General features: G+C 43.6%; 1 protein-coding gene across 4 annotated transcripts in view; it reads right to left on the reverse strand.

Annotated features, from left to right (window-relative positions):
* Positions 1-12,891, reverse strand: part of CLPTM1L (CLPTM1 like) — a 699,988-nt gene that overhangs the window by 109,623 nt on the left and 577,474 nt on the right. The gene's annotated exons all lie outside the window — the stretch shown is intronic.

The following is a 12,891-nucleotide window of genomic DNA, read 5'->3' on the forward strand; positions in this document are numbered from 1 at the left end:
CCAAGAAAAACACCTGCTACCTACAGTAAAATATGGTGGTGGTTCCATCATGCTGTGGGTCCGTGTGTCCAGTGCAGGGACTAGGAATCTTGTCATTGTTGAAGGATGCATGGATTCTACTCAGCATCAGCAGATTCTGGAGACCAATGTCAAGGAATTGGTGACAAAGCTGAAGCTGCGTCGGGGCTGGATCTTTCATCAAGACAACGACCCTAAACGCTGCTCAAAATCCACTAAGGCATTAATGCAGAGGAACAAGTACAACGTTCTGGAATGGCCATCTCAGTCCCCAGACCTGAATATAATTGAAAAGCTGTGGTGTCAGTTAAAGAGAGCTGTCAATGCTCGGAAGCCATCAAACCTAAATGAACTAGAGATGTTTTGTAAAAAGGAATGGTCCAAAATACCTTCAACCAGAATCCAGAGTTTCATTGGAACCTACAGGAAGGGTTTAGAGGCTGTAATTTCTGCAAAAGGAGGATCTACTAAATATTGATTTAATGTCTTCTTTGTGGTGCCCAAATTTATGCACCTGCCTAATGTTGTTTAAACAATTATTGCACACTTTCTGTAAATCCAATAAACTTCATTTCACTGCTCAAATATCACTGTGTGTGCCTCCTATATGATATATTTAACTGACATTTTTTATTGTAACAACCAACGATTTATACAGGAAAATCATGACGACTAACAAGGTTGCCCAAACTTTCGCATCCCACTGTAGGTAATGGGAAGTTTGGGAAAATCTATGAACACATGGGCATACACTAGATGTCAGTTTTATGCAAGCCAACTGCATTTAAAGTGTCTTCAAAACATGATTTTTAGATAGCCTCATTTTTTGAATGTATAAGGAAATACATCTTTCTAATAGCTTTCCATGTTTATGAGCTGTGTGTTGCATATTATTTTTAGATTATTTGTATGACTTCCTTACCATATAGAAACCTATCTTGTAAAATGTATGACCAACAGATTCATCTGAGAATAGCCTCAGTTGGTTTCAATGATAATTCATGCTAGTGATCCTTTTAATGTCATTTTAAAATTTACCACAAGATGGCAATCCAGACAGAGTAAGACAGTGTAATTGAAATGCTGTCTTCTATAAATCATGTGCACAGTGGGCCAGATTTCACAAAGCAATTATGACAATTTTTCTTCTTATGACATTCTCACTACAGGGTTACAGCACCACCCTGAGGATGGAGGGAGGACTGCAGCACTGGAACCCAGGCAGGTAAGTAAGTGCAGGGGCTGTGGCAGGCTCTCTATCAGCATGATTTTTTCCTGCTTTTAGAGTCTAAAAGTTCAAAACAATTGCACTGCACCCTAAAATCCACAAATAATCATACCATCAGGGAGGTAAAGTTCTCTTACACAAGCTGTCTGTCACATTTCTTCCTTGTAAAGCCCAGACAGCAGCTATACTGTGAGATTTGCTGCTGTTTTCCTATTAAAATACGGTTATGAGTAATCTTTTTCTGCTTTAAAGCTGCCACAGTAAATCTTACCTCACTCAGAGGATTCTCTCACAGACTGCACCAATTCTGAGAATCCTTATCACCTCCTATTTTAGAACAGTTTTGGAAGAAAATTGCACCTTCTTAAAATGTCTGAGACAGTTCTGCTTTGATTTCCAGAAGCTTACTAAGATTTTTCTCTCAGGGGGACATTTATCAAGAGTGTCTGAGGCAAAATATTGCTAGGTTTTTAGAAATTGGTGCAGAACTGTCTCAGGCATGTTAACCACATAAGGACCACAGTCTTTCTACCCCTTAAGGACCAGAGCCTTTTTTTCCATTTAGACCACTGCAGCTTTCACGGTTTATTGCTCGGTCATACAACCTACCATCTAAATGAATTTTCCCTCCTTTTGTTGTCACTGATACAGCTTTCTTTTGGTGCTATTTGACTGCTGCTGTGATTTTTAGTTTTTATTATATTCATCAAAAAAGACATGTATTTTGTCAAAAAAATGATTTTTTTTTTACTTTCTGTGCTGACATTTTTCAAATAAAGTAAAATTTCTATATACATTTTTGTCCAAATTTATTCTGCTACGTCTTTGATTAAAAAAAACAAACAATAAGTGTATATTTATTGGTTTTGGTAAAAGTTATAGCGTTTACAAACTATGGTGCCACAAGTGAATTTTCCCATTTTGAAGCATCTCTGACTTTTCTGAACACCTGTCATGTTTCATGAGGTGCTAGAATTCCAGGATAGTATAAATACCCCCAAATGACCCCATTTTGGAAAGGAGACATCCCAAAGTATTCACTAAGAGGCATGGTGAGTTCATAGAAGATTTTATTTTTTGTCACAAGTTAGCGGAAAATGACACTTTGAAACAAAAAAAAAAAAAAAAAAAAGGAATCTGCCACGGACTCACCATGCCCCTCTCTGAATACCTTGGGGTGTCTACTTTCCAAAATGGTGTCATTTGTGGGGTGTGCTTACTGTCCTGGCATTTTGTGGGGTGCTAAATTGTAAGCACCCCTGTAAAGCCTAAAGGTGCTCATAGGACGTTGGGCCCCTTAGCGCACTTAGGCTGCAAAAAGGGGTCACACATGTGGTATCACCGTACTCAAGAGAAGTAGTATAATGTATTTTGAGGTGTATTGTTACACATACCCATGCTGGGTGGGAGAAATATCTCTGTAAATGAGATTTTTTGATTTTTTTTTACACACAATTGTCCATTTACAAAGAGATTTCTCCCACCCAGCATGGGCATGTGTAAAAATACACCCCAAAACACGTTATACTACTTCTCCTGAGTACGGCGATACCACATGTGTAACACTTTTTTGTAGCCTAGATGCGCTAAGGGGAACAACGTCCTATGAGTTTTCACAGGTAATTTTGAGGCATTTGGTTTCTAGACTACCCCTCACGCTTTAGGGCCCCTAAAATGCCAGGGCAGTATAGGAACCCCACAAATCACCCCATTTTAGAAAGAAGACACCCCAAGGTATTCTGTTAGGAGTATGGTGAGTTCATAGAAGATTTTATTTTTTGTCACAAGTTAGCAGAAATAGATTTTTACTGTTTTTTTTTCTCACAAAGTGTCATTTTCCGCTAACTTGTGACAAAAAATAAATTCTTCTATGAGCTCACCATACTCCTAACGGAATACCTTGGGGTGTCTTCTTTATAAAATAGGGTCATTTGTGGGGTTCCTATACTGCCCTGACATTTTAGGGGCCCTAAACCGTGAGGAGTAGTCTTGGAATCAAATGTCTCAAAATGACCTGTAAAATCCTAAAGGTACTCATAGGATGTTGGGCCCCTTAGCGCACCTAGGCTGCAAAAATGTGTCACACATGTGGTATTGCCAGACTCAGGACAAGTAGTATAATGTTTTTTGTGGTGTATTTTTACATATACCCATGCTGGGTGGGAGAAATATCTCTGTAAATTACAATTTTTTTTATTTTTTTACACACAATTGTCCATTTACAGAGATATTTCTCCCACCCAGCATGGGTATGTGTAAAAATACACCCCAAAACACATTATACTACGTCTCCTGAGTATGGCGATACCACATGTGTGACACTTTTTTGCAGCCTAGGTGCGCTAAGGGGCCCAAAGTCCACAGAGTACCTTTAGGATTTCACAGGTCATTTTGAAGCATTTGGTTTCTAGACTACTCCTCACGCTTTAGGACCCCTAAAATGCCAGGGCAGTAGTGGAACCCGACAAGTGACCTCATTTTAGAAAGAAGACACCCCAAGGTATTCCATAAGGAGTATGGTGAGTTCATAGAAGATTATATTTGTTGTCACAAGTTAGTGGAAAATCTTTGAGCGGAAGAAGCCAATTTATGCCAGTCACCCCCTTGCCCGGCGTCTTACAGCTGGCTTGGCGGAACTGTTACCTTGCCAGCTGTTACCATACAAGCTGGTGGAATCTGAGGCCTTCCGTAAATTTGTGGCCATTGGGACACCACAGTGGAAGATGCCAGGCCGCAATTATTTCTCAAAAAAGGCGATAACCCAAACTGTACCGTGAAGTTGAGAGGCAAGTGATGTCATCTCTGGCACACAGCATTGGGTCAAGGGTCCTGACCACGGATGCTTGGTCAGCCAAGCACGGTCAGGGCAGGTACATTACTTACACAGCCCATTGGGTCAACCTGGTGACCGATGGCAAGCAGGGAGTACGTGGCTGTGCAGCGGACCAACTTGTGACATCTTCACGGCTTGCAGGCAGGCCTCCTGCCACCTTCTCTGCTCCTGCTACATCCTCTTCGCTGTCATCATCCTCCTCCTCCTTGGCTAAGTGGCAGTTTAACTCTACTGGTGCTGCGATCTCCTTTCCAGATATACAGCCCCAGTTCCCCAGGGCCTATGCTGCATGCCAGGTACGATGGTGTCACGCCATCTTAGACATGTCTTGCCTCAAAGCGGAGAGTCACACTGGACCAGCTCTCGTGGCTGCTCTTAACAAACAGGTGGATCAGTGGCTGACCCCGCACCAGCTGGAGATCAGCAACGTGGTGTGTGACAACGGAGAAAATGTCATTTCCGCGTTGAATTTAGGAAAGCTGACACATGCACCCTGCATGGCACATGTGCTGAATCTAGTCACTCAAAGATTTGTGTCAAAGTACCCAGGTTTAGAGGACGCCATGAAGCAGGCCAGGAAGTTGTGTGGGCATTTCAGACGGTCTTACACGGCCATGGCACACTTTGCCGAGATTCAGCAGAGAAACAAGTTGCCGGTGAGACGCCTCATTTGCGATAGCCCGACTCGCTGGAATTCGACCCCTCCTTATGTTCTCTCGCCTGCTAGAACAGGAGAAAGCCGTCACCCAGTACCTCTACAACTACAGTAGACGGACACAATCTGGGGAGATGGGGATGTTCTGGCCCAACAACTGGACACTGATGCGAAATGCATGCAGGCTCATGCGGCCGTTTGAGGAGGTGACCAACTTGGTGAGTCGCAGTGAAGGCACCATCAGCAACTTGATCTTGTACGCTTGAGTGGTGGATCAAGCTGTGGAAGAGCGTGAAGAGAAATAGTTACGGGAGGAAGCGTTGTGGGATAAATTCTCATCAGAACCAGATGTTTCCTCAACACCTGCGACAGCACGGAGGGGGAAGGAGGAGGAGGAAGTGTCGTGTGGGGAAGAGGAGTCAGACTCGGATGATGAGGAAGGTGTTTCTTTGGAGGAGGAGGCGGCAGAAGAACAACCGCAGCAGGCGTCGCATGGGGCTTGTGCTGCTCAACGTTCCCGTGGTATTGTTCGTGGCTGGGGGGAGGAGGAGGACTTGCCTGACGTCACTGAGGAAGAGCAAGAGAAGATGGATAGTACGTCTGGATCCAACTTTGTGCAGATGGCGTCTTTCATGCTTATATATACTACCAAACAACAGAGCAACCTAAACAAAATCATGGTCATGAAAATGTGGTATACATATACTACTCAGAAATAATTCCATGACTAACACAACCAAGATAGCACACTGCTAATTGATAAAAAATCCTAGTTTATTAAGGACGTATCCCAAAAAATTCGGAGTATACCAAACCTGGAAATGTTGGATTTTGGTCTAGATCTCAATGATCAGCAAGCTATGGATGATCTATTAAGTTTATTGAATGACTATGAGGAACAGGTGAGTGTTGTTGCTTTCAGACCCCCCTCTAAGTTTCTTCCCCAATTTAGTCCAGGTATCAAAATATTTTTTGATTTGGTCTGCAAAGATCTACACAATTTGGGATCAAAACGATCCATTAAAGCAGACAATCTGAGTAAAGGTGAGCGACGGGCCATCAAAGATCTACGTGCTAGGAAAGATATCATCATTCGGGAAGCAGACAAGGGGGGCAATGTAGTCATTTGGCCCCTCGAGCTTTATCTTGAGGAAGCACACAAACAACTTGACAACCAGGTGTTCTATCAGAGACTAAGGGAAAATCCCATTGAAAAATTTCAGCAAGGATTCCGGGGTATTTTGGATACTGCAAAATATAATGGCATCATTACAGATAAGGAGTTTAAATTCCTGTGGCGAGAGAAACCTGTGATGGCAACATTTTATATGTTGCCAAAAATTCATAAACATACGCAGAGACCACCCGGAAGGCCCATTATTTCGGGGATTAATAGCATGACAGAACGAGCATGCCAATTCATTGATTTTTATCTTCAACCCTTTGTTGTCTCATTAGAGTCATATATCAGGGATACTGGTGATCTTTTGAATCATCTTGAGGGTCTTAGCTTACCTGATGATGCCATATTAGTAACATGCGACATTGAATCATTATATTCCAACATTGGACACGAGGAGGGACTTCGAGCGGTTGTTTTTTGAGCATGGGTAATCTTCCTAGTGCTCGTAAAACCTTTATTTTGGAGCTACTTGATTTTGTATTGAGGCACAATGTATTTACATTTGACTCACGTTTCTACCTACAGGTCAGGGGGGTGGCAATGGGGGCCAAGTGTGCTCCTTCTGTCGCCAACCTGTTCCTGGGGTTGTGGGAACCTGAGGTAGCATGGGCAGATGGACTGAACAAATTCCATCCCCACAGTTTGGGTTGGTTCAGATTTATTGATGATTTGTTCATGATCTGGCAGGGATCAAGAGTATTGTGCCTAGAATTTCTTGAGATACTTAATCAGAACAGGTTGAAGATTTTTCTCACATTTAATATCAGTGATAATGAGGTTGAATTTTTGGACCTCAGGATCAGAAAAAATCTCAGGGGCGAATTGAGTACTACCATTTTTCGTAAAACCACTGCTGTCAACAGTGTGCTCCAGTATCAATCGCACCATTTGGACTGTGTCAAGCGCAATATCCCCACTGGACAGTTTGTGCGATTACGCAGGAACTGTTCGGATTCCAATGAATTTGAACAAGAAGCAGTTATATTGAAAAAACGGTTTCAGGAGAGGGGGTATCCTAGAAAGCACATTGAAAGAGCAGTGAGAAGGGCCAGAGCCACCCCACGGGCAGATCTATTACGATCAAAGAAAAAATCGAGGTACACCAAGATCAGAATTAGCACACCGTTTAATACGCAATGGAGGGAGTTGTACAGTGTGATTGATAAGCACTGGGACATTCTGAAGTTGGACCCTGATGTTAAACCTTTTCTTACAGAACGTCCAAGCTTGACAGCAAGAAGAGCTCCCACCTTAAAGAATATGCTCTGTCAGAGTCACTTCCAGAAGCCCACAATGATATCCACGGTGAGGGGCAGTGTTGCTTGTGGTATGTGCAATATTTGTCCCAATATGAAAAAAAAAACAAAATAGTCAAGAACAGACACACAGGGAAACAATATTATATCAATGATTTTATTAATTGTAAAACTGCAGCAGTAATTTATATGCTACAATGTCCATGTGGCTGGCAATATATTGGACAGACAAAAAAATGCACTTAAAACACGCTTACAAAAGCATAACTCAGTGGCCAAATTGGCCGCTAGAGATAAAGAGGAAGGCAAGACATTAACCACATTGGCAACACACGCCTTCAATACGCATGGTGGATCCCTTAAAGATTGGTTATTCTGTGGATTAGAAACAGTCAAAATGAACAATCGAGGAGGAGACATTACCAACAAATTATTACGAGCAGAACTGAGGTGGATCTACAGACTCCAAACTAGGAGCCCAATGGGGCTTAATGAAGATGCGAGCTTTGGGTGTTTCTTGCCCGAATAAATAGGTTGCATATGACCAATTGGTGGATACTTGTATTGTGATGGGGTTGTTCTGTACAATAATGTGTGTTGCATGTGCTTAATTTTGTGCTTTTTTCTGTAACGATTGTGGAATCGTATTCGCGGTCAGCGCACCAGACGTGCGCTGACGCGGCGGATTTCCTCCACAAGCGTATATTTGAGGATACCCAGGCTAGGTGCTATGCACCCGCAGAGGGCAATTCCCTCCGGCAGATGGCGCTGTGGAGTGCAGGCGAACACAGTCGCTGCACAGCCACAGATGCCAGACGGGAATTGCACAGATCCAGGACAAGGTACGATCAGGCAGGGCTGGATAGCCCACAAGAAACAGAGCAAAGGGACAGAACCAATGTGTGTCCACCAAACTAGTCGCCACCCAGCGATGGTGAACACACAACGGTGGAAACGAAGTGGGAATGCAATCGCAAGAATGGCGATTGCCGACAGAGACACAAGACTGAGCAAAACAGGGCACGAGGGTAGCAAAGGCACAGCAAATAATACAATAAGGAGATACGGAAAATAACAAACGCTAGCTAACCGCGAACACCGCACTCATTCGCAACAGTGCACGCGGTTATGCGCGGTCTCCACGTGATAAGCACAATAGAGACAAGCACGCCTAACTAACCATTAACAGACAAACATGAAACAGAGGACGCAAGCGCTTGCTTAACGGTTACCTCACCGAGCCTCCAGCAAGCACAGTAGACAAGACAGACACACGAAAACAGGGACAAGCGAGAGATAGGATCCACAGCACTAGCGAAAAGTGGCTAGTGCGATCCAGGTACAGAGTAGCAGAACAGAAGGATCCCCAGCGCTAGCGAAAAGTGGCTAGCACGATCCCAGAAGACAGAACAGAAGGATCTCCAGCGCTAGCGAAAAGTAGCTAGCGCGATCCCAGGAGACAGAACAGAAGGATCCCCAGCGCTAGCGAAAGGTGGCTAGCGCGATCCCAGAAGACAGAACAGAAGGATCCCCAGCGCTAGCGAAAAGTAGCTAGCGCGATCCCAGGAGACAGAACAGAAGAGATAGCTGGTAGCAACCGCTGCACCAGCTATACTCCAAGAACAGAGATCAGAACCATTTCCTGTCGACCACCGTTGGGACAGGACAATGGCAACAGAACAAACAAACAGATAATACAACCTGACTGGGCTAGAAGGGGAGCCTAAAGCAACCCCCAGGAATTAACTATACTAGATAGCAACGGCTGACACTCCAGCAGTGTCCATCAGGAACAGACCATGGAAGGGAAATGACCAGCCAAGCCTTCTGGGAAACATAAAGCTCTTATAGTGCTAGTCATCAAAGAAGGCAGGTAGGGGATTTGCATAACAAATGTATGCAAATTCCCCAGCAAGAGAACAGACCAGAACTTGCAATAGAAAGACAGGTCTCTGTTCCAGAGTCCTGCAGCATGCAAACCTAAACAATGGTCAAAAGGCTGCCTGCCTGCGCAGGCAGCTGAGCGGATTCTCACATTTTCCTTTTGAATGTTTCCAACAGACTGTAGTATGGCTTAATCTTCCGTGTCTGGAGATATCAAGTTGTGGTAAAGTTAGTTAATTGGATGTGAGTATGGTTTATATTTATTGTATTTGTGAGTGGTGGTTGCACATTGTATGCCAAGTGGTGTTGGATTTTTATATCAACAAAAGTTTTTACATTAACCGTTGGTGAGTACGGTTATACTACAATATATGTTGTGTTTTTCAGAGTCTTCATCTGGCTCTGCACTTGTCTAGCACTTCGGTGGCACTTGGGTACTGTTTATGAATTATGTTCAGCAATTGGGTTATGTATTACATACACCAGGTATTTGTGGCGTATATTTATAGTATTGTATGCCCAGGCCTCAGTTGGTGAGTATTGAGAGGCAGGGCTCACGTTTTTCACCATCATGTTTTTTGGTGTATTATATTTTGGTGATGTCACCTTTCAATTAGTTTCAGTTTATATTAATTGTGTTTTTTCTAGTTTTTTCTAGCACTTATTATCGCTGCAAGCACTTTCAAGCACTGTCACTTTTTGGATTCTTCTGGTTGGATCATCAATCAGTCTTACTATGGAGCACGATTCAGCACAAATATATATACAGTATATATATATATGTATATATATATATATATATATATATATATATATATATACACCAAAATTTGTTTTTCTAATATTTCTTGATCCACTTGGAAATTGTGCAATAATTTATTTATTATTAGATGGGAGTAATGTTATATTTATTATCATTAGTGCTTGATATCAAATACCCTTTTTGTATATATATGTTTTTTATATGCATGTATGTATGTTGATATAGTATGTATATTGGGTTTATTTATGTGATTATATACACGGAGATTGAGTGATATCATTGGAATCACAGACTTTATACATTTTCACCACTAGATGTCAGCATTTCATGTTTTGTATACTGTAGGCAATGATGTTACGATGATCTAATTTTATTTAGTGCAATTTTGATACTTTGTAGATCTGTGGCAGGTCTTTTATTATCGATTGGCTGTATATTTGTACATTATTTATTACTTTGGCACACGGCAGTGTTTATTTGTGCCGAAGGGACTGCTGTTTACTATTACACAGTATTTCCGGGTGACGCCGCTTAGGCATGCGTCATTCCGCACGCATGACAAAGCGGCGCCGAGGAGGGTGTGGCCACGCCTCCCAATTCATTCCGTACGGCGGTCGTCGGCGGTATTTAAGGCTCCCATTTTTTTATCGTTTTTATCTCCGAAGAAGCACCGTGGAGGTGCGGTACATGTGAATTCTTTCCACCACCGGTCGCGCCGAGGGTTATTCATGTAAGTATAGTGATCAGCAGTCCTTCATTGGTCATCATTATTGTTTTACTCACGTTGCCGCTGTGTTTCTCATTGTTTTGTATTGGGATCCAGGACATATACTATTGGAGATTGGCTTTCTCGCACAGGGCCACTGATGTTTGATTATCATTATTTTTATATTCACTATTTCTTACTGAATTTTACTATATAATTGTACTTATTACTATTTGATGACTATTTACCCAGCGCTCACTGGTTGTATGATTGTTTTAAAAAAAAAATTGTGATACGTCCTTAATAAACTATGTGCTATCTTGGTTGTGTTAGTCATGGAATTCTTTCTGAGTAGTATATGGCGTCTTTCATGCTGTCCAGCCTGTTGAGGGAGGGGGTCCCTCAACAGGCTGGACAGCATGAAAGACGCCAGCATAAAACAACTCAAGGTGAATTAGCTGTACTAGGTGGCCATGCTACTAGACCCTCGGTATAGGCACAAAGTGGTGGACATGTTACCAACTCACCTGAAGGCAGAAAGGATGCAGCACTTGCAGAACAAGCTGGCAACTATGCTTTACAATGCGTTTAAGGGTGATGTCACAGCACAATGCAAAAAAGGTACCATTGCCAGTAATCCTTCTTCTCATGTCCACGCAGGCAAGGACAGGACACTCCAGCGATCTCATGGTGATGTCGGACATGTGGACATTCTTTAGTCCAACGCCTCGCCTTAGCGCTTCCGGATCCACCCTCCACCAACGCCTGGACCGGTAGGTAGCCGACTACCTGGCCTTAAGTGTGGATGTAGACACTGTGAGCAGTGATGAACCCTTGGACTACTGGGTACGCAGGCTTGACCTGTGGCCAGAGCTGTCACAATTTGCCATCCAACTTCTGTCTTGCCCTGCTTCAAGTGTACTATCAGAAAGGACCTTCAGCGCAGCTGGAGGCATTGTCACTGGGAAGAGAAGTCGCCTAAGTCACAAAAGTGTTCAGTACCTCACCTTTATCAAAATGAATGAGGCATGGATCCCGGAGGCCTACTGCCCGCCCCAAGACTAAGTCCGTCCCCACACACAGCATCTCTGCCTGCACGCCGTGTGACTGCCTGCCCCAAGACTAAGTCGCTCCCCACACAGCATCTCTGCCCGCAGGCCGCTTGACTGCCTTCTCCGCCTCCACCAACAGGGTCCTGGACTCCAGGTGGATTCCTGAATTTTTAAGCAGCGTCCGCTATAATAATTTGTCTGGTGCGTGTACATGCCTGCCTAATTTTTCTTGCTGCAATGCAGCTGCAACAACAAAGCAAAAGGAATGTACATGTGCCAATTCACCTTCATGATCATTACCTTGCCGCGGTGATGGGGCTTGCGTATCACAATGAAGCAATGACCGCCGGCTACATGAGTGTCTTGGCCCACAATAATAAGGTTCTTGTTTCATTGTGGACAGACCAAATTTGATCAGCTGGACAGTCACTGTTCTGTCATTCAGCTACCTCAGCCCGGCGACCATATGGGCTGGAAAGCCGCCATCACCTGCACTCTTGTCATGGTGCGCATCAGTCCAGCACGGCCGCCACTACACATACAGCAGTTTGCAGTCACTGCATACCTTTCACTGCATCTGTGACTGCACATTGTATTATACCTGGAAGTCAGTGCATAACTTTCACTTGAATGGATGGCAGACTTGCTCTCCATAACAGATTCTCGTAACAGGTAGTAAAGTCGATCAGTGTCATATACAGCAGGGCCTCGAAAGTCCTCCTGTATTGTTATTTTTGGTCACTACCTCGGGATGTGCATGCCATGCCTGCTGCCTTCCTTGGATGTATGGTAGCTGTTCCTGCTCCTTTGCCCACAGCATGCCTGCTGCCTTCCTTTGATGTGTGGTGGTGGTAGCCGTTTCTTAGGCTCCCACTCCGGCCCGGAATCGAACCCTGATTCCCTGGCCATTACCCGTGGTCACTCACAATGGCAGACTTGCCCTCCATAACAGATTCTCGTTGCAGGTACTGAACAGCAAGCAGAACAAGTATTTAAAAAATAGATGTAAGCTTTAACAATGGTAGAGAAAGAACCATCGAAAGCTGATAAGGCAGTCAGACATTATCTGATATCACTGAGGAAGAGCAATCTCGCCATGGTGCGCACCAGTCCAGCACGGCCGTCACTACACAAACAGCTGTTTGCGGTTCATTACATAGTGATTTTGGAGTGCCAGTGTGAAGCAGTACTCTAATTACACTCCCTGATTGATGTATACACATGCAAGATGTTTTAAAGCACTTTAGGCCTACAATTTAGCATTCAATGTGATTTCTGCCCTTAAAACGCTGCTTTGCGTCAAATCCAGATTT

This window comes from Hyperolius riggenbachi, chromosome 5, assembly GCF_040937935.1.
Source record: "Hyperolius riggenbachi isolate aHypRig1 chromosome 5, aHypRig1.pri, whole genome shotgun sequence".
In the NCBI taxonomy this organism is placed as follows: domain Eukaryota; kingdom Metazoa; phylum Chordata; class Amphibia; order Anura; family Hyperoliidae; genus Hyperolius; species Hyperolius riggenbachi.